The sequence below is a fragment of the Bos grunniens genome, chromosome 7, assembly GCF_055505025.1.
Source record: "Bos grunniens cultivar Pamir isolate PY7600 chromosome 7, Bosgru_T2T1.0, whole genome shotgun sequence".
Lineage (NCBI taxonomy): Eukaryota > Metazoa > Chordata > Mammalia > Artiodactyla > Bovidae > Bos > Bos grunniens.
Window position 1 is genome coordinate 47,855,580 of NC_141171.1, and position 19,815 is coordinate 47,875,394.

Sequence of the window (19,815 nt, forward strand, 5' to 3'; positions counted from 1 at the left end):
TTCTCCTTTTGAAGTAGTCATCATTTGAGGGGATCTCAATAACAATTTTCTATGTAATATTTATGTAATAGTTGAGTTAGTAAAAAAAAAAGGAAGAGAGGAATTATGTGAGTCAACCATCCTGGACTCATAGTTAATGAACACTAAGGATGTTTATATTAATACTTGAATTTTAATAACTGCCATTCATTTATTAAGCAAAGTCTACAAGCAATTCTCCATAGCTTACCATCCCAGAAAATATCTGTACCTGCCTCCCCATTCCTTTTTCAGTAGGCATGCCATAGCATGATGGACGAGAACCACAGATATTTGGTCTTCTCCCATATAGGCTTTTTGCCTCAAGCTGAATGGAGGGAGGCTATTAGTACTTCTTCCTTATCCCATTAGATGCCTTTACTTTTTTTTTTTTTTTTTAAGTATTTATTTTTAATTGAAGGGAAGAACACTTGTTTTACAATATTGTGTTGGTTTCTGCCAAAAATCAACATGAATCAGCCATAGGTTTATATGTGTCCCTTCCCTCTTGAACCTCTCTCCCACCTCCCACCCCTCTAGGTTGTTACAGAGCCCCGGGTTGAGTTCCCTGAGTCGTACGGCAAATCCCCGTTAGCTCTCTCTCTTGCACAGTGTATGTGTTCCCATGCTACTCCGTTGTTTGCTGCACTCCAAATAACCAGCACCTGCGTCTCTCAGTGGGCGGGCTGCCCTCTTGCTCTAACCTCCTTTCCCTGCAGGGACCTGTGGACACGTGCCTAGGGGCATTCCTTAGCCAACAGTTGGGCTCTGCAGCCCCTTTGTCACCAGAGATGGGCAAGTCTGTGGTGTGACCTGTCCCATCTTAGGAGCTCTGCTGTGGAACTGCCAGAACTATCCTACAGGGTACTTGGTTTGATTTATATCCTAACTTGACCTCTTTCCTTCCCAGTTTCCACATTCCCTCCCCCACTTTCTGAGAATATTTTACCAATACATCAGTTTTACACAAATGCTGGTTGTTGGATCTGCCTCTGGGAAACACCCCCTAAGGCATATATAGCAACATTTAGAATTAAACTATTATATCAAGGAAGGTCCCATCATGTTGTAAGCTCTAATGGCTAAAGATAGCTATAGTAACTAACATTGTTGAGATTTTACTATGAATCTAACACTATACTAAATGCTTTTTCATATAATAATTCATCCAATCCACATCATACTATACCTTTGTTTTTATCTCCAGATGAGAAAACTCAAGTTTAATTTCTTTATGTCCACATAGATTCTCAGTGGCTAAAATGGGATTCAAAGCCATCTAGTAGGCTCTGGAGCCCAAGCTCTGAACCCATGGTGCTACTCTGCTTTGTAAGAGGCTTAGTGAGCTCTGTAGCAGAGTCAGAAGCTCTTCTCAGGACCCCGGGGCATTCCTGGGCACAATCTTAGATCCATGCACACTGGCCAGTCAAGACAGTATGAGACAGTATCCTTCTGGGTCATTCTCCCATTTGCACACATTGCCTTTAAATGACTACCCTTGTTTTCAGCTCAGCACAGTTTTGTAGGAGAAAGAAAATATGACAAAACTTTCTGTTGGGCAGAAGGTCAGGATAAAGACATATATGGATAGTATAAAATCTGGATCATCAAGAATTTTTTTTTTTCATTTAACTGCCTAAGTCTTTCCATGAAGTAGAACAAATAATAATTATTTATATGCACATAAGCATAGCATGTGAATAATTTTAACTTACTTCTAACTTCAGTGACATGATGCTTTCATTTTGACTTTAGCCTACAGACCCAGACCAAAAAGAAATACTGAGATTTTAGAGATTTCTGTATATTCCAATTATTTTTTTATTAGCTAACTTGGCCTATTTATTGAGAAACCTTTACTTGTATGTTGCCAGACATGGAAAATAATAACAGGGTGCCCAGTTAAATTTGAATTTCAGATAAGCAATGGATAATCTTTTTAATATAAGAATGTCCCATGTAATTTTCCTCCATGCAATATTAGTGACATACTTATACCAAAAAACTATTTATTGTTTATCTGAAATTCAAATTTCACTGGGAATCCTATATTTTATCTGGCAAGCCAACTTACTTGGACACCCACCCCGATAGCAATATTCCTTACATTTCAGCCTCTCATAGATTGTCACTGCTGTTCTCATGTGCTAAAAAGTGTCCTTGCTCAGGACAGGTGGCTTGGTCACCAGAGAGAATCTCTTACTGGGTCCCATGCTTTGAAGTTGCCATCTACAAACTAGTTTCCATCCGGCTGTCTGAATGATTGTTCCAAAACATAAATCCCACCACTCTCCTCCTCAAAACCCTTTGGTGGATTTCTGTCATGTGTAGAATATAATCTGAAGGGCTATGCACATGCTCTGGATTGGGTCCTTCTTCCCTCACTGGCAAGGGGGCAGTTTCAGGTTAAGCCTGAGCTTTACCTGATCCCCCAGCAGAGCGATAGGAGAGGCTTTATGTCCTCAAAGGAGCTGGGCTTCCATCCTCTTACCACAGTCAGTCATTGGTTTACTCCAGGGATATGTGAGATGGGTTTTAGGCTCTCAGTACCCAGGTGAAGCAGCATCAGTAACCAATAGCTAGTTTTCTGATGATTCCTAGGAGATATGAGCCACTAGGAGCAAGCAGGACAGAAGCTGAGGAATGGGTCCGTGGAACCAGTAAGGGAATCTGAGGAAATTTGGGGGTTTCAGCAGCATCCACTCAGGATCAATAGGACTCAGGGTCTTAGCAGCACATTGCCTGGACAGTTGGCTGCCTTCATTGCAAAAATGTCCCCAGCAGTTGGTGGCAGCTGTTTGAATAGTTAGGGTTCTTGGGCTGGTCAGGGAGTAAGAACCTGATGGTCCGGTCACACCCAGGGTCAGGGAAAAATCAGTGAATATCTGACTGGTTTGGTTGTGAGAAAGAATGACCTGCTCTCTGGCTGGGATTCTTTGAGGGGATAAAAGCAGAAGTGAATTCTGTCCTCTTGGAGCATAGCATTCTCAAAAAGGCGTTTGACAGTACAGGGCAAAGAGACAGAGCATTAAGCAGGGCTTCTGATGAGCAAATCTTTAAGCAAGAAACAGCAGAAAGTAGTGCCCTCAGAGGTCTGAAAATGATGGTTGATAAATTTCAAAGAATATTCATTATTTTATAATGGAATAACCACATGTAAGAGACCAACAGATATAACTCTATGCTCTAGGGAGATTTTGCTTCAGCCCTAAGGTGTGTCTAATCTTAAAAACTGTAGGGGTGTGTATTCATCCCTCCTCAGAATGTGAAAGCCAGTTTAATAAATCATGACTTTAGTCACAATTGATAAGATGTGGACAGCATCCTGGGCTATGCACTGAGTCCCCCTCATTTATTAGCCCATTTATTTGAAGTGGATCGAAATTAATGATCCTCTCAGAATGCTAGTTAAGTGGCTTGGGGCAGAATTCTGTACAGTGTTCAAATGAGAAATTCTTTCCAGGCTGAACTTGAGTTTGAGATATTTTATCTGAAAACTCTTCTCCTCCCCATCTCTTCTCATTTAGGGCCTGGAGTACACCCAGCAATGCACCCATCATCTAAATAGTATGCTGTGCACCCCCAAGTGTACTGAGGTAACTCATACCAAACTGCCTTGATTCTAAATAACGCAAGCATTTTCAAGGTATAAGGTCCTTTGGAATGGACTTTTTCAGAATTGAATAGACTGGTTTCTTTGACTTTTCTTCTTGAAAAAATCCTCTCAATCAAAACAGAACTAAAAGTGTAGGCTGCTCTCTTTAGGAATCAATTTCCTAACTTGTTCTCTTAATCAGAATCTTTGATTCTTTATTTTTATCAATTATTACTATTTCAAAAGGCCAGATGTCTGAAAAAATTTCTCTTGGTTTATGACCATCAGACAACTTCATATGCTTGTTACAAAATATTTTTTTCTACCGTTGTCTCTGTGCATATGGCTCGTTTAGAATGGTACCAAATAGTAGAGGCGTATGTTTAAAAACGAGAGATATGTTTTCTAATGAATAAAATTCACTAGTAAACAAATCAAGAGGCCCTCAACCTTACTGGTATCAGAAGAAAATAAACTGAAAACACAATGAAATACTTTAAAAGTCTGACTGTGCCAGGGGTGGTCAAGGCAGCAAAGAGACAGGACTCGGCAATCTTCCCTTCCACTCCAGACACACCAGAGTGCAGGTTCCATAAGGTCAGGGGGCTTGCTTGTTCAAATGCAAATGTGGATTGGAACAAGCTATTTTGCAATAACTGCTAAAATTGAAGATAAATAAAGTCTATAAGCCAGCTACTCTACTGAGAATATATTATAGAGAAATTCATTCTCACATGTACTAGGAAAACTATTCATTACAAAATTATTTGTTTCAACGAAAGCAGGTAAAAATTTAAATGTACTTTATTAGAGGAAAGGAGAAATTAACTCTAGTATATTCATAAAATGTCATACTATGATGCAGTAAAAAAGAAGAAATATATCTATTTGATCAATAGAGGTAGATCTCAAAAACAGTATTAGTTTAAAACAGAAAAAAAAATTGCAAATGCTATGCACAGTATAATGTGCTTTATATAGAAATATTATATATCGCTAAAACATGAGGTATGTATGTATACATAAGGTATACATATGTATGTATGTATACATGAGGTATGTATGCATACATGAACCCAGGCCATAGGTATACAATGGCCTGGGTTCATGCCATATTTATGATAAGGGTTACATCCAGAAAAGGGGAATGAGAATGTAATATAGAGAACAGGGGAGACATCAGTTTTATCTTTAGAGTTTTCTTTAAAAATCATGAAGCAAATATGATAAAAATGTTACATTTATTTCTCTGAGTGGCAGGTACATCGATGTTTGTTATCCTTTGCATTATTCTATATTTAAAACATTTCATAGTGAAATAATCAATATGAATATAGCAATTACCCTGAAAGAAAAATGGGCAAAGAATATAAAAACATGGAATTTCTAACCTTGCATAACAAAATACAAATTAAAAGATAAGTATTTCACATGAGACTGGCAAAGATTAAAATGAATGATAATATTTGGGACTGTAGAATATAAAAGGAAGTGTGAACTCTAGTTGCTGCTGCTAAGTCGCTTCAGTCGTGGATGACTCTGTGCGACCGCACAGATGGCAGCCCACCAGGCTCCCCCAAGAACACTGGAGTGGGTTGCCATTTCGTTTTCCAATGCATGAAAGGGAAAAGGGAAAGTGAAGTCACTCAGTCGTGTCCGACTCTTAGCGAACCCATGGACTGCAGCCTACCAGACTCCTCCGTTCATGGGATTTTCCAGGCAAGAGTACTGAAGTGGGTCGCCAGTGCCTTCTTGTGAACTCTTAAACATGGCTAAAATTAAAGGAAGTTAGATGCAGTATTTCTGCAAGGTAATTTGACTGTGTATTAATGGTGAATAGGTATGTAGATAATTAAAGACACTCAATCTTGTTGCTCCAATAGTTCTTTTAGAAGTTTATCTTATAAGAAATGTGTTCAAAAATGTATACAATTATATATCCTTGAAAATGCAGAGACTATGTATTGAATGACCCACAAAAAAGTATTGACTGTGCCTGTGGGAAAGAGGAGGCAATACAAGTCTGAGGTGGCATCAGGAATTTTCATTGTGATATTTTTATAGAATCTGATTTTTAAAGTCAAGTTCATGCTTTTATTTAAAATAGCTTTATTGAAATGTAGTTCCTATGCATTAGAGTTCACCCTTTTAAAGTATATTATTCAGTGGGTTTAGTATATTAGAGTTGTAGAACCATACAGTTCAGTTCAGTTCAGTCGCTCAGTCGTGTCGAAATCTTTGTGACCCCATGGACTGCAGCACACTAGGGTTCCCTAGTGTGATGGATTCACCATCTAGGTGATGGATTGGTGATGGATTCACCAACTCCTGGAGTTTACTCAAACTCATGTCCATCAAGTCAGTGATGCCATCCAACTATCTCATCCTCTGTCATCCCCTTCTTCTCCTGCCTTCAATCTTTCCCAGCATCAGGGTATTTTCAGATGAGTCAGTTCTTCACATCTGGTGGCCAAAGTATTGGAATTTCAGCTTTAGCATCAGTCCTTCCAATGAATATTCAAGACTGATTTCCTTTATTTTGAGTGGTTGGATCTTCTTGCAATCCAAGGGATTCTCAAGAATCTTCTCCAACACCACAGCTCAAAAGCATCAATTCTTCAGTGCTCAGCTTTCTTTACGGTCCAACTCACACCCACACATGACTACTGGAAAAACAATAGCTTTGACTAGAGGGACCTTTGTTGACAAAGTAATGTCTCTGCTTTTTAATATGCTGTCTAGGTTGGTCATAACTTTCCTTCCAAGGAGTAAGCATCTTTTAATTTCATGGCTGCAGTAATAACCTGCAGTGATTTTTGGAGTACCCCCAAAAAAGTTTCTCGCTGTTTCCATTGTTTCCTCATCTATTTTCCATGAAGTGATGGGACCAGATGCCATGATCTTCATTTTCTGAATGTTGAGCTTTAAGCCAGATTTTTCACTCTCTTCGTTCACTTTCATCAAGAGGCTTTTTAGTTCCTCTTCACTTTCTGCCATAAGGGTGGTGTCATCTGCATATCTGAGGTTATTGATATTTCTCCCGGCAATCTTGATTCCAGCTTGTGCTTCTTCCAGCCTAGCGTTTCTCATGATGTACTCTGCATGTAAGTTAAATAAGCAGGATGACAATATACAGCCTTGACACTCCTTTCCCGATTTGGAACCAGTCTGTTGTTCCATATCCAGTTCTAACTGTTGCTTCTTGACCTGCATACAGATTTCTCAGGAAGCAGGTCAGGTGACCTGGTATTTCCCTGTCTTTAAGAATTTTCCACAGTTTGTTTTCATCCACACAGTCAAAAGCTTTGTCATAATCAGTAAAGCAAAAGTAGATGTTTTTCTGGAACTATCTTGCTTTTTCGATGATGCAACAGATATTGGCAATTTGATCTCTGGTTCCTCTGCCTTTTCTAATCTAGCTTGAACATCTGAAAGTTCATGATTCATGTACTGTTGAAACCTGGCTTGGAGAATTTTGAGCATTACTTTGCTAGTGTGTGAGATGAGTGCAATTGTGCAGTATTTTGACCATTCTTTGGCATTGCCTTTCTTTGGGACTGGAATGAAAACTGACCCTTTTCAGTCCTGTGGCCACTGCTGAGTTTTCCAAACTTGCTGGCATATTGAGTGGAGCACTTTCACACCATCACCTTTCAGGATTTGAAATAGCTCAACTGGAATTCCATCACCTCCATTAGCTTTGTTCATAGCAATGCTTCCTAAGGCCCAATTGACTTTAAATTCCAGGATGTCTGGCTCTAGGTGAGTGATCTCACCATTGTGGTTATCTGGGTCATGAAGATCTTTTTTGTATAGTTCTTCTTTGTATTCTTGCCACCTCTTCTTAATATCTTCTGCTTCTGTTAGGTCCATACCATTTCTGTCCTTTATCGAGCCCATCTTTGCATGAAATGTTCCCTTGGTATCTCTAATTTTCTTGAAGAGATTTCTAGTCTTTCCCATTCTATTGTTTTTTTTTGACTTGGGGAGTTCATCTTTCAGTGTCATATATTTTTGCCTTTTCATATTTTCATGGGGTTCTCAAGGCAAGAATACTGAAGTGGTTTGCCATTCCCTTCTCCAGTAGACCACGTTTTGTCAGAACTCTCCACCATGACCTGTCCGTCTTGGGTGGCCCTACACAGCATGGCTCATAGTTTCATTGAGCTAGGCAAGCCTGTGGTCCAGGGGATCAGTTTGATTAGTTTTCTGTAATTGTGGTTTTCAGTCTGTCTGCCCTCTGATGGATAAGGATAAGAGGCTAATGGAAACTTCCTGATGGGAGAGACTGAGGGGGAAACTGGGTCTTGTTCTGATGGGCGGGGCCATGTTCAGTAAATCTTTAATCCCATTTTCTGTTGATGGGTGGGGCTGTATTCCCTCCCTGTTGCTTGGCCTGAGGTCATACTATGGTGGAGGTAATGAAGATAATGTAACCTCCTTCAAAAGGTCCCCTGCAGACACTGCTGTACTCAGTGCTTTGGACCCTGCAGGAGGCCACCCTGTTATCTAATCTTAAAATATTTTCATCATTCCTAAAAGAAACCCTGTGCCCATTTCCCCTTTCCCTTGGCATCTATCAACAACTAATATACTTCCTGTCTCTACAGATTTGCCTATTTTTGGTATTTCCTATAAATAGAATCATATAATATCTGGTCTGGCTTCTTTCACTTAGTATGTTTCCAAAGTGTAGTATGTAGCAGTACTTCATTCCTTTTTGAGCCATCGTAATATTCCATTGTATTGATGTAGCACATTTTATTTATTCATTGAAGGCAAAAGCAGAAGAGGCAGCAAAGGGTGAGATGGTTAGAAAGCATAATTGACTCAATGAGCATGAGCTTGAGCAAACTCTGGGAGACAGTGAAGGACAGGGGAGCCTGGAATGCTGCAGTCCATGGGGTCTCAAAGAATTGGACATGACTTAGCTACTGAACAACATTTATTCATTCATTGGGTTGATGGACGTTTGGGTTGTTTCCCTCTTTTTGGCTGGAATGAATACCTCTGTGAACATCTATATACAAGTCCCTGGCCAAATGTTTTCATTATCTTGGGTACGTAACTAAGGAGTGAAGTTGCTGGGTAATATGCTAACTATGCAGGCTTCCCAGGTGGCTCAGTGGTAAAGAATCTGCCCACCAATGCCAGAGACACAGGAGACGTGGATTTGATCCCTGGGTTGGGAAGATTCCCCTGATGGAAGATGTGGCAACCTCCTCCAGTATTCTTGCCTGGAGAATTCCATGGACAGAGGAGCCTGCAGGCTATAGTCATTGGGGTTGCAAAGAGTTGGATGTGACTGAGCACACATACATGATAACTATATGTTTAGTTATTGAGGAACATCCGAATTGTTTTCCAAAATGACTTGTACCATTTGCATTCTCACCAGAAATATATGATAATTCTAACTTCTCTAAATCTTTCACCACATTTGTTATCATCTGGCTTTTTAGCCATATTGGTGTGAAGTGGTACTTCACTGTGGTTTTGATTGCATTTCCCTGATAGCTAATCGTGTTGAACATCTTTTCATGTACTTATTGATCTTTTGTATATCTTCTTTGGTAAAAATATCTGTTTAGATTATTTTCCCATTTTAAAATTGGATTATTTGTCTTTCTGTTGTTGAGTTGAAAGACTTCTTTGTATATCCTGATTACAAGTCTCTTACTAGATATATGATTTGAAACTATTTCTCACCATTCTGTGGGCTGTATTTTCATTTTCTGGTGATATTCTCTGAAGAATAAAAGTTTTAATTTTGATGAAGTCCAACTTATTTTTTTCCCCTTTATTTCCTTGTGCTTTTGATGTCTTATCTAAAAGGCTTTCACAACCCAGGGGACTTCCCTGGTGGCTCAGATGGTAAAGAATCTGCCTGCAATGCAGGAGACCTGAGTTCGATCTCTGGGTTGGGAAGATCCCCTGGAGAAGGGAATGGCAACCCACTCCAGTATTCTCGCTTGGGAAATCCATGGACAGAGGAGGCTGGTAGGCTATAGTCCCATGAGGTCACAAAAGAGCTGGACACAACTGAGTGACTAACACTTTCCATAACCCAAGATTGCAAAGATTTACTGATAAGTTTTCTTCAAAAATTTTTAGTTTTACACTTCGGTTTATCATCCTGTTTTGAATTGATTTCTGTATGGTGTGAGGAAGGAGTCTAATCCCATTCTTTTGTGTGTGTATATCCTGTTCCAGCTGTTGAAAAACTTTCCCCCATTGAAGTATCTTGGCAACCTTGTCAAAATCAATTAACCGTAAATGTATGGGTTTATTTCTGGACTCTTAATTCTATTCCATTGATAAATATATGTTTATCTTTGTGTCAGTACCACACTCTCTTGATTATTGTAAGCTATTAATAATTTTAAAACTGGGATATGTGAGTTCTCCAACTTTAGTTGTTTTTTTCCCCCAAGAATTGTTGGGCTATTTGGTATCACATGTGTTTCCATGTGAATTTTAGGATAAACTTGTCAGTGTCAGCAAAAATTCTAGGTGAGATTTTGATAGGGATTATAGTGAATCTGAAAATCACCTTGGGGACTATTACCATCTTAACGGGGCTTTCCAGGTGGCTCAGTGATAAAGAATCTGCCTGCCAAACAGGAGACATGGGATTGATTCCTGGGTCAAGAAAACCCCCTGGAAAGGGAAATAGCAACCAGCTCCAGTATCCTTGCCTGGGAAATCCCAGGGACAGAGGAACCTGGTAGGTTATGATCCATGGGGTTGCAACAGAGTCAGACATGACTGAACCAGTAAACAACACAACCACCATCTTAACAGTATTAAGTTTTCCAATCTATGTTCATGGGATGTCTTTCTATTTGTTTATTAGGTCTTAATTTACTAGTGGTTTATAATTTTCAATTTACACTTCTTTTGTTAAATGTATTGCTAAATATTCTATTCTTTTTTGATGGTATTATAAATGAAATTGTTTTTTTAACCTTTATTTTGCATTGTTCATTGCTGTGTAGAGAGAGACAATTGTTTTTTGAATGTTGGTTTTGTATCCTGCAGCCTTGCTGGAGGATACTTGTTTATTAGCTGTTATAGTTGTGTGTGTGTGTTGCTTTGTTTTTTCTTCTTGAAAAAAGATAGTTTTACTTCTTCCTTTCTAATCTGGAGGTTTTTTTTTTTTTTTTTTGACTCATTATCCTGTATGAAATTTCTAGTATAATGTCGAATAGAAGTGATGAGAGCAAACTTAGACATCCTTGTCTTATTTCTGATCTTGGCAGAAAAACATTCAGTCTTTTATTAGTTATAATTTTAGCTGTGGCTATTTGTGGATGTCCATTATCAGGTTGAGGACATTACCTTATATTCTTATTTTTTGAGGATTTTTATCATAAGAGGGTGTTGAATTTTATCAAATGTCTCTTCTGCCTCTTTGTCCTTTTGTCTATTAATATGGTGTATTACACTAAATGATTTTGGATGTTAAGACAACTGTGATGGTTAGTTTTATGTGTCACCTTGAATAAGACATGTCCAGACAGGTGGTAAAACATTCTGGGTATGGCTATGAGGGTGCTTAGGGAGGAGATTGGCATCTGAAGAGGTACACCTGTAAAGAAGACCATCCTCATCAGTGCGAGTGGGCATTGCCCAGTCCATTAAGGGACGAAATAGAACAAAAAGGTTGAGAAAAGGGAGATGTGCTTCCTTTGCCTGAGTCTGGAAATCCATCCTCTGCTATTGGACAGAGATGCTGCTGGTTCTTGGGCATTTGGTCTCAGCCTGGGAATCACTTCACTGCCCTGTAGCTCCTGTTGCAATTCTTGGGCCACTGGGCTCAGACGTACACCATTGACTCCCCTGGTTCTTGGACTCAAGTTGACTTGTATTACCAGATTTCCTAGTTTTCCTGCTTGTAGACAGCAGGCTGTAGGACTGACAGGCCTTCATAATTGTATGAATCAGTCACTATAATCAATCATGTAATATATATCTGTAAATATCCAATTGCTCTGTTTCTGTGGAAAATTCTGGAAATTAACCAGAGACTTAGAACAGTACACCAATTTAAGAAGGATGACTGAATCTCATGAAGAACAGCAAGCTCTGTAGAGTTTACCTTGCAGTGTTCCCACCCTTCTCTCCATATCTGTTACGGTAACCTTGATACAGCAGCCTCACAGCCACAGATGCTGAAAATCCAGCAGCCTAGCAGCCACTGGAGGGGTGATAAGGGTTTGGAACTCTCCAAAAAGCCCTATCACCAGAGATTGTCATGATTTCACCTATTTGGCTGCTCTTTGGAAAATCCCCCTTCACAGCATTTGTCCTTATTAGACCTGACTCAAAGCTTGATCAATATCCCCAGGGTGTTTATTTCCATTCCAGAGGTTCTTCTCTACATGCAATACTTTCACAGTGAAGAAAGTACTTACTTTTAAAAATGTTTGTACAGGAAAATAAAGCGTTATTTATAGGAGTGATCAAGTAGGAACAACCTAAATGTTTAAACATTGTTTTAAAAAGAATGCTATATCCATAGCCTTTAGAATGAGTGCATGTATATAGTGTGTGCATACTATGTTAAATAATAATAGATGGTAACTTTACATATGTCTATAAAAGTGACAGGTAAGCATATCCTGAAATATTGACGTTGGCTGTTTGTAGAAGAAAAAAAAAAATAGGATTGGACTATGGATGATTTCGGAGAAGGCAATGGCACCCCACTCCAGTACCCTTGCTTGGAAAATCCCTTGGACGGAGGAGCCTGGTAGGCTTCAGTCCATGGGGTCGATAACAGTCAGACACGACTGAGCGACTTCACTTTCACTTTTCACTTTCCTGCATTGGAGAAGGAAATGGCAACCCACTCCAGTGTTCTTGCCTGGAGAATCCCAGGGACAGGGGAGCCTGGTGGGCTGCTGTCTATGGGGTCGCACAGAGTCAGAAACGACTGAAGTGACTTAGCATGGATGATTTATTTTTTTTTTAAATTTGTATGTTTTAAAATGTCTATCTCTGTGTTAAATTTTCTGCATTAAACATGTATTATGCAATTAAAGTATGATTGATATATCTAAGATAAATTTATTTCCTAATTAAAATAATATATTTTCATACAATAGTTCTTTTAAAATAAATTGGTACAAGCTTGCTAGCTAACTGTATTCCATAAGTGGACACAGAATACTTTTTGATAGATAATTTTCTAACTATCTTGTTACTTTGGAAACCTGGGTCAAAAAGAAGGAAACATTAAAAAAAAAAAATACTGCTTCCTGGCTGTTAGGTAGAGCATGTCACTTTCTCAGTTGTATTTAGCTGGGTTCCGGAGACACTAACTTATTCCCAGAACTACTTTTGCTTTTAGAATCTGCACAGTCCCTGGGAATGTATAATTTCTCCATTGCTTAGCAACCATTTCATTATTTTCAGGAACTTGTTAAATGAATGAATGCATTTTGATGACAAGACAGCTTTATTCATGCTATACTCTGGGCCACCATGCCATAATAGATAACAAAACAAAATATTGCAAAGATCATGTCCCTAGTCACTCTGTCACAAAAACCCTCAGAAGAGCTGGGTTGGAAAAGAAACTCTTATGCAAACCAATTTTAAAAGCTAATAGAAAAAGCATATTGATTCTGGACTAATTATATTGTGGACACACATTCACATTTTCTCTTTATCACTTGTTGGGTGACCCTCCATGCATTTTTAAAATACAAACAAATGCTATGTCGACATCAGCCTTTGACAGTTTCAAAACCCTTACAGTACCTCTGGTTTCCCTTTTACTCGTACATATTAGAAACTCAGGCCTGTGTTGGAAGGTAACTGATAGATGATCAACGTTCTCATTTTAGGGGCTTCCCTGGTGGCTCAGTGGTAAAGAATCCACCTGCCAGTGCAGGGGGCACAGTTCTGTTCCTTGGTCCAGGAAGATCCCACAAGCTGTGGAGCAACTAAGCCCCTGTTGAGCCTGTGCTATAGAGCCTGGGAGCCCCAGCTCCCGAGCCCACATGCTGCAGCTACTTGAGCCCTGTGCCCCGGAGCCTGTGCTCTGCAACAAGAGGAGCCACCACAGTTGGAAACCTACACAGCACAACTAGAGAGTAGCCTGCACATCAGCGAAGACCCAGCAACAGCCAAAAATTAAAAAAAAAAAAGAAAAAAAGATCCTCATTTTAAACAAATGCAAACATTTGGCCAGGATATATTACAGACAGAAACAACACATCCTATAGAACCAGTTCCTTTGTAAGAAGCAAATGCTGTTGTGTGTTAATACCCTTTGAATAGAAATAATTCTAATTTGGCTTAATATATTCACATTTTGGGTTTGACTCTCAGAAAACAGCAAAAATTTTTGGTGCTAAATTGCAGTAACAAATTTACTCTGAGGCCCTGACAAATCTTATTTCTGCCTAAGAATGTTGAAGGAAACATACACACACACACACACAAACACACACACACATGCACACAATGAATAGCATTGACAACAAATATGAAGGGCCTAAAATGTACTAAGTGACATGCACAAGAGTTCAAATATACTCACATCCTTGCCAACATTTTTTCTTTTTTGATGTGTATGAAAGTTGCTCAGTTATGTCTGATTCTTTGTGACCCCACCGACTGTAGCTTGCCAGGCTCCTCTGTCTGGGCTTTTCCCAATTAAGAATACTAGAGTAGGTTGCCATTTCCTTCATCAGGGGATCTTCCCAACCCAGGGATGGAACCCGGGTCTTCTGCCTCAGAGGCAGATTCTTTACTGTCTGAGCCATCAGAGAAGCCTGTTCTTTTGACAGTAAGCCATCAAAAGTGTGTGAAGTGAATATCATACTGCTTTTGATAAGGTGCTTAGAACACCTGATGCAGAGTAACTACTCTCTCCATATTTGTCCTGCATCAGAATGTTTTGGTTCAGAAGCAGCAGCACTGTACTATCCCCTACACTTCCCATCTCTGGCTTTAACCTGAGTCATAGGGGCATAGCATATTAACTTTTTTTTCCCCTTGGAATTTATCACTTTTTGCTTTTCATCATAGGATATAGTTATATGTATATATATCCCTTCTTCCCTACGGGGTAATATTTTAAGATATATAACCTTGATTCCCTGCAGTGGCAAGTACTCAATAAATTTGTAATATGAAAAAAGTTATGGGATTATATCACCTAAAATATGTATGAATAATGAAATTTTGAGACCTAAATAAATTCTTTGGCTTACAATCAAGGAGCAGGAGCGACACTTCAGAGTCTCTGTACTCAGTCCCTTCTCTTTAGCTCAGGGAAGCTTTAAACCTTGTTCAAGGTAGAACCAAGACTGGGAAACAGCATTTCTACTTTCAGTTCATGCTCTTCCAACTCACTACACTCCTTCCTGCCAGAAACTTTAAGCTCAGGGTTGAAAATAATGTTGAGGTTTTTAAAAAAATTTATTTGGGTGTGCTGGGTCTTCGTTGAGGCACCCAGGATCTTCTGTATTCGTTGTGGCATGCAGGACCTTCGTTGGGGCACGTGAGATCTTTAGTTGCAACTTGGGAACTCTTAGTTATGGCATGAGGGATCTAGTTCCCTGACCAAGGATAGAACCTGGCCCCCCTGCATTGGGAGCACAGAGTCTTAGCCACTGGACCACCAGAGAAGTCCCTTGAGTTTTATAAGTAACACTTTTGCCATAAAAATCTAAATAACACAGAGGTATATAGAGTACAAATTAACCTGATTCCTCACTTGTGAAATTGTTATGTATGGTTATAGTTCTACTTTTGGTTCTTAAGAAAATAGTAAAATATGCTTTAATTATTCAACTGAATTCCGCTCAGCAATTAAATTCCACTCCTTGTGTTTGCAAGCATTGCCCTTTGGGAAGTGAAGCAAGGTGGGGCAGAGGGTGTACAGACAAGTGTGCCACAGCACTTGTCTCCAATGAGCTTATAGACTGGGGAGATAATGCAAAGACAAGATCATAAATATTGTCAGGATGTATAATTTGAGATGATAAGTAATTCAGGGAAGGATAAGTCTATTAATGAATGGTTCCTGAAGGAAGTGGAATTTTAGGTCGATCTTGAAAGATGGGTAAGATCTGGATAAGCAAAGGGAAGAAAGAAAAACTTAGAGTAAGTCAAATTTGCACACTACATTCTTTCCTAAAGAACTGTGGAAGTGAAAGTGAAGTCGTTCAGTCGCATCTGACTCTTTGTGACCCCATGGACTGTAGCCTACCAGGCTCCTCCCTCCATGGGCTTCTCCAGGCAAAGAACTGTAGTGTGGGTTAAATAAGACAAACTACTTAACTTCTCCATGTCTTACTTAGTTTTGTCCTTGGTAAAATAAAGTAATAAAAATAGAACAGACTTCATAGGTTTACTGTGAAGATTAAATGAAATTCTCTGTTTAAGTGGCTCAGAGCAAGTACCTCAAAGACAGTAAGAGTTCAGTCAGTGTTTACTCCTTGTCCTTCTGTTATTCAGAGTGAAATAAGAATAAACATAGAGCTTTGCAGAAGTTTCATTCCTTCCTGTTCCTCACCACGGAGAACAGTGCTACTAAATTCAGTTCAATTAGGCAAGTGAATGAGGAGGTGATAACATAAACGGAATGCAAATCAGCCATTCTCAGAATGTGAGAGGTGGTTTCTTACTACCACTCAACTTTTCGCTGTTGTTGAACTTGGAACTCAAAAAAGAAAAAAAATCCTGAATATGTCTTGAATTCTCCTAAGTTAAAAGTCATGTCCTTTAGAATTGGAATTTAGGGTTCTCCAAATGAATATATGCAAGGAGATCCAACCAGTCCATCCTAAAGGAAATCAGTCCTGAATATTCATTACAAGGACTGATGCTAAAGCTGAAACTCCAATACTTTGGCCACCTGATGCAAAGAAATGACTCACTGGTAAAGACTCTGATGCTGGGAAAGATTGAAGGCAGGAGGAGAAGGGGATGACAGAGGATGAGATGGTAGGATGGCATCACTGACTTGATGGACATGAGCTTGAGTAAGCTTCGGGAGTTGGTGATGGACAGGGAAGCCTGGCATGCAGCAGTCCATGGGGTCACAAAGAGTTGGACATGACTGAGTGACTGAACTGAACTAAACTGAAATGAATATCTTGATATGCTATCTATTTAGACCGTTGAAAGCCATAGAAGCTTGGCTCCAACCCATTGCATACTCTATCCTGAAGTTCCTGTGCTGGTCATTTGTTGGGACTTGACTCAGTCCCTCCTCTTCTCCCATCTCCATCCCAGCTCTGTCCAGTCTTTACTAATGTCATGGATGCCTGCGTTAGTAGTTCTGATAAGCCTTTATTTAGATGTGTCAGTGAGAATGATAAACCTTGCTGTTGCCATTTTCCTTTTGTAGAAGCATCCTTAAGTCAAGGATGATGCAGAAAGGTCATGATTACTCCTGCAAGAGCAGACCAGAAAAATCAATCTCTTCCTCCTTAGAGAAATAATACCTGAGCTCAGTCACCTACAATATGAGCAAGGAAACATTTCTTTAATAAGAAAAACATTAATGATTAAAAAAAAACAGGAGTAGGGGAGCTTCAGATCAGGAAAGAGAGTGGCACCAACTCCAGAGGTGGCAGATTCTATCAGTTAAAATTTGTCTTAAAGTGGGCTGCTTATCAGGATATTATAGCCTGAAATAGTAAAAGTTATACCTTTCTTGCCTTTTCCTTTTAAACTTGCTTTAAAACCATTTGTATTGTAGAATGTTGTACATATACATATAGGTTTAACACATTATTATAGAGCAAGCCAAAGTTCTCAAGCCAATCCCCCTGGAATACTGCCAGCACCCCAAAAGCCTCCTCTAGTCTCTACCCATTATGACCACGTTCCTCCTCCTGCATACTTTTCTGACTTTTGCGGCAATCATTTCCTTGTGCTACTTCATAATTTTATCCCCTAAGTGTGAATCTGTAAACAGTGAACTAGTCTGTCTGTGTTTGGAGTTTAAATGAATTGAGTCATACGACACTCAGTCTTTGTGTCTAGCCTCTCAAGCACAACATTCATCCATGTTGTGTATAACTGGTCTCATTACCTTTTATTGCTGTATGGCATTCCACTGTGTGAATATACCCCAGTTATGTTTCCTTTCTCCTGTTGATAGACTTCTGGGAAATTTACAGTTTAGGGATATCACAAATAATGCTGTCATGAACATTCTTGTGCATTTCTCCTGATGCTCATGTGCACACATTTTTCTTAGGCGTATATCCTGATGTAGAATTGCTGGATCATAGAATATGAAAATCTTCAACTTAATAAATAATGGTTTTCCAAAGTGCTTGTCCTAATTTACACTCTCATCAGCAGTATATGACAATTTTCTCTTAACTATTAAGAGAGGAAAGTTATATTAAAATATATTTAGCTACACAAAATCTATACATTTGACTGTTACAAAAACAGAGTGAGTTTTGTAGATTAATTTCCCACAATGGTATTAGTACTGTGCTCAATCAGTGCTCCTGCTCTGGGCTCTGACAAACCTGAATTCACATGTTGGTTCTGAAACCTATTTTATGTTACATTAGGCAAAGCATTCAACATTTCTATTTGTTTTCTTATCTGTAAAACAGGGATGAAAATAGTATATAATTCATAAGATTGTTGTGTTGAGATACCATATTTAAATTAGGGTGCTTAGTATATTGTCTGGCCCAGAGAAAACCTGAATATACTCATGGCTATTATATTTTTATTATTACTATTATTTGTACTCAGAATTTCCTTTCTAATCATAGCAGCAAGGAGATGATAAAGCAGAAAGTTAGCCTTGAGACCGTCTATGTTTGTATATTTTTCCAAATAATAGGAAATGGTCTCACAAAATGAAGAACCAAGTTGTTTATAAGCCAAGACTCAGTTTTGCCTGAGTGGCATAGCCAGTTGAGCAGACGTTTTCCAGGAGAGGACCTCCCAGGTCACTTTGACAGTTCTACGTTTCTTGGCACCTCAGACAAAGTAGTTGGAACCCTGAGTTCTCCACCACCTGGCTGGGGCACTCAAGGGCTCAGTTGCCTCATTGCAGGCATAGCCCCTGGCATGCTCCTAACTTCCAAGACCACAGGTGTGGTCCCAGCATGGTAGCCATATCCAGTTGGGCTTCTGTTCACCATTGCACTGGGATGCAGCTGCCAAAAGCTGCTCCCAGAGGATGGTAGTGGCTGGCAGCCAGCAACACGGAGAAATAGGACTCAGAATCCAGAATACAGGGTATAAATTATTGTAAATATCCTATAGCAAGTGAGCAGGAAGCCTGCCAATGCAATTCGGCACCAAGGTTGACTGATCCCACAGCACCTTCTCTTCAACACCTGTTCCTTTTGTCCATTTCTCTAAGAAGATGCCTGGCAGGCATCAGGAAGATTTCTGAGGGCTCTGGTAGCTCTCTGCATGAAAGGTCAATCACAGTTTCATGGGTAGGGCCCTGGGCTGGAACTCTTGAAGGTGGGAAGAGATATGACCATATTCCATCCTTTTAAGGCCAAGCTTTCCCACTCCTGACAATTTTGTTTTAGAGAAAAGATGTATTGGAAAGGAGTCTGCTGGATAAGGAACTTAAGTCTGGGCTAGCCAAAAATTGAAATCAGAGTACACACACACACACACACACACACACACACACGTGCATGCGCACATGTGAGTTCAGTGAATTTAATTGACTCAGTGGGGTCTTATATTAGAGAATCTATTTACTAAATCTTAGAATCACTCTAGCCTGTTCATTCTTTGCATGCTGCATATCATATTCCTCCACTCGAGTCAGTTCTCTCTGAAATGTTCCCATCTGGTGTTTTCTTTCTTCTTACTTTGAATTTTGCTACCTTTATTCCTTTGTTATTGCAAAGATTTCCCACTCCAAACAGTCCTTCACAGACCTGTCAATTTAATATCTTTTAAGTGATTTTTTTATCATTTCATGATGAAATGCTCAAAAAGGCTCTTATGCAATAATTCAAAAATACTTCACCCTGGAATTTAAGGTCCTTTACAGTCCATCAGTTCTTTAAATTCTCATTTCCCACCATTTCTCAGTGAGTTCTTCTACGCAGTCAAAGTAGGGGACTCATCTTTCCCTGTAACGAGCTACACCTCCTGCTCTTCCATGGCTCACCCTCTAACACTGTTCATTCTTTGCCTCTTCTTCTGTCAAGCTCAGTATTGACCGCATGTGG